Genomic DNA, 3672 nt, shown 5'->3' with positions numbered 1-3672 from the left:
GAGCGTGTGATGTGGATTTGTATTGGTGTATGTTCATAAATTATCATGAAACATGGATTGCTTTGTTGGTTGTGCATATGCTTGGTAATTGAGTAGTTGTGGGTACGATTCTTGACTATGCCAAATAGTTCCTTTTACATTGAATTATTTTTGCCAAGTGAGTAGATGCTTAGGAAACCAAGCCGTCTCAGAGTGGCTAGAAGGGTAGGCTATGACAGTTATGGTGCAGGAAACCATGTAAATGTAATTGAATGACCATTAAAATATAATTTTCGTTTTTTTTATTTAATTAATTATTTTTAGGACTGAAAAGATAGAGGAAGGGAGAATTAGTGAAGGGAAAGAATAGAGAATTGTGTGGTTGAGTGGGGAGAGTGGGGTGAGCATAAGTTTTGATCTAAGGAGAGGATAAAAGGTTGTTTGAGTGGTAGAAGCAAGGTAGAATCAAAGTCGTGCAAAGAGGAACCTTGGGAGCACTTTTGGAGTGGAAAATCCCAGTAAGAGGAACTATATCTCTTTGTTTAAATTCATGTGTAATGTATTTTGTGATGTTTTGAACCTAGTTGTTGGGTCATAGCAATGAAGGTCCGCCAAACGACACACATTGTTTTGAACCTAGTTGCTGGGTTTTTCCCAGAACCGGTTGGCGGCTACGAAGGCCTGCTAGGCGACACTAACAAATTGGCAAGTTTCTACAATTTTTGTGGATGTTGTGATATTTAGGGTTTCTGTAAAGTTTCCTATGTATATTTGAATGTATGATGTTATATGATTGTTGATGAATGTCGTTGGTGCAGTTCACATTTTTGTTATGCTGGACTTATGTATATGGAATTGATATAAATTGGGTAGAAGGCATTGAGAAAGGGCAAATGCATGGAATGTGATTGTATGTTGGTGCAAAACTTGGTTGCACATGTGGTATTGGAATAGATAAATGTAATAGGTGCTGATATTGCATGGACAATGGTAGTGTCTAGTCTCTATTTTGGGAACCTCTTTTATGTGCAAATTGTATTTTGGTTTAAATCAATATGGCATGGTTTAAATTTGTGAAAATATATGGGATTGATGCATCTACAGTATGATAGCGTGAGTTGGGTTGTGTTAAACTTAAGGGACCTATTTTATATATTTTAGATGTGTGCCTAGAATGTCTAAGATGTGAAAACATGTGGTAAAGTAAAAAAAAAAACCAAAAACTTATCAAACTACTGGTGTAGCACTTGGTGATACGGAATGGACTGCCAGACGATAGGGTAACCAGGGATGACCCTAGAGTAGGTGCCGCCTGACGGTGATTTGAGACTACCAAGAGGTCTGCACTACAACGTTGCCTGGTCGCGCTTATGCTATGCCAAGCGATAGTGCAGTGGAAATGTGTGTTTGTGTTGGATTTTGTGTGTTGTGTGGTGACGGTTTTTGTTTGGGATATGCTTGCATGGATTATGAGTAGGGAGATTTGTAATGGAGTTAGAAACGCGTGATTGATACAGACGGGGAGGTTCGTATTGAATGTACTCTCATGTGGGAAGCGAGAAGGTTCGTATGTTTTGTGCTCACACTTGAGGATGTTATAAGTAGGGAGGTTCATAACAAGATGTGTTCACGCATGTTGGACTACGAGCGACAAGGCTCGTAGAGTTGGACTACGAGCGGGGAGGTTTGTAGAGTTGGACCACGAGCGGGCAGGTTCGTGGAAACATATGGAATCCCTATGACCATAATTGAATATGTGCTAATCTCATATAGGTTATTAGACTGTGGTGGTCTACATACCTTTTGGTGTAAAGGTCTTGACAAAATTATAAACTGGCTAAGGGTTTTATATTCTTAATTATGAATGTTTATTAATTATAAACTAGCTAGTTGGATGGTGATGTCACATGGGAGCAGATGTGGTTTCAGGTGAGGATGGTGATGCATAGAGACGAAGTGGGGGAATATCTATTGGGATTTTAGTTTGGAATTGTTTTTTGAACTTGTAATTTTTATTACTAGTTGGGTTTGGATTTTTAGCTTGTAATAAATTGTTATGAATTAATTTTAAATTACCGTTGTTGAGGATTTTAAATATTGCTTCATTTTTGGGAATAATATTATTGTTTGAATTCAATTTAAATTATAATTTTCTTTTATTAAGTAATATCCGACTAGGGTGTTACAATACCTTAGACAAAAGAACCATATTCTGAATTCTCAGACAATTTTAAGTTTGAAATGCAAGGTGGTGGTGATGTACCAGAGTTTGAAGTTCAAGAGTAGGATGCTTGTTGGAGGTCGTGGTCATAGATTCAAGATGTTTGTTTTTCTTTTATTTTATTTTTGCGTCAATTTTTGTTTTTCCATTGAGGAGTTATAGTAGGCTTATATTTTTTCTGCCATTGTCTAAATTCTCAACTATGCTAATCATGTTCTCATAGTAATTAGTGTGCATTTTAACTCTTTTGATGATCAACTGTGTTGAAATATTCTTAAGCATTGTTTGTCTTGTATTTTGATTGTGCATACACTTAGAATATCTTGTGGCATACTTTGAGTGAGAGATAGTTTGGTATGATTACATGAAGTTAGTCCTTTTTCAAACATGAGAGTAAGACCAAACTTTTTAATATTTTAGTGTTGTGAGCTTGTGTGTAAAGAGCTGTAAGGGGAACCATTATTGCCATGAAATTGATTTTTGCCTGATTCTTGTTACTGAAATCACGTAATTGGTTAGAAAGGATAAAAACACTTGTTTGATATGTTTAAGTTGCTTAGCCAAATAACCAACCATGATATGTGTAAGACCCGAGAAAAAAAAATAAAATTGAAATAAAGAATGAATATTTAATTTATATCTGGGAAGAAATAAATAGCGTTAATTGAACTAACATGATGTAGCAAAGTACTAGCTCAAGTGGTGAGAGTACTTTGGGGTTGTGTGTGAGGACTTGGGTTCAAGTCCTTTGTATGTAAATTGTGTGAGTTTTAATGTTTCCTTTTAAGTAAGAGAAACGGAAGTATAATTTATATTTTATTGTATACGCATATTTAACAATAAAAGTGGACTGGCTAAGTGGTTGGAGCGTGATAGGGGGGAACTCATAGTCCTTGCTTCGAACCTGGCCATTGATGAGCCTCCATTGCAGTTGGACGAAAAACTGCATAAAATTGGGAGGAGAAGCCTGAAAAATGGAGGGCAGAAAAGTGTGGAAGAGAGTGAGATTTGAAAATTTTGGAGGAAAGGTGTGGAGAAGAAGAAGAAAGGAGACCACCATTGAAGGAACTCCTTGGAAGCTTAGATCCAGGTTAGGGGAGCTGGAATTGTACCTTTAATTGCGTACTGTTTAATTTCATGAACTGTATAATTAAATTGATGCATGTACAATACCCTGCTGTGTATAATTCGTGTTTCTAAAATTTTCCAGCAACCGCCTGGCGGATGATGAATTGCCGCCAGGCGCCATACCAGTGAGATATGGTGTTTGATTCACGAAAAACGCTGTTTTTCGTACTTTTCGTGGAACAGGAACCGCCCGGCGGTAGTTTCATGCCGCCAGGCGCCACCGATTTTTCTGGTCTGCGCAGTTTTCATAAAACTGCATTTACCGCTTCGTTAACCGTCTGATTTGGGTGAAATTTTGTAAGGTGTTTCACAACATGTTGTTCTTCAGTTTGAACGGTGGAGAT

This window comes from Vigna unguiculata, chromosome 10 (genome assembly GCF_037176805.1).
Source record: "Vigna unguiculata cultivar grain cowpea cultivar isolate G323 ecotype 2 chromosome 10, ASM3717680v1, whole genome shotgun sequence".
Classification (NCBI taxonomy): domain Eukaryota; kingdom Viridiplantae; phylum Streptophyta; class Magnoliopsida; order Fabales; family Fabaceae; genus Vigna; species Vigna unguiculata.
This window is presented reverse-complemented; position numbering follows the sequence as displayed.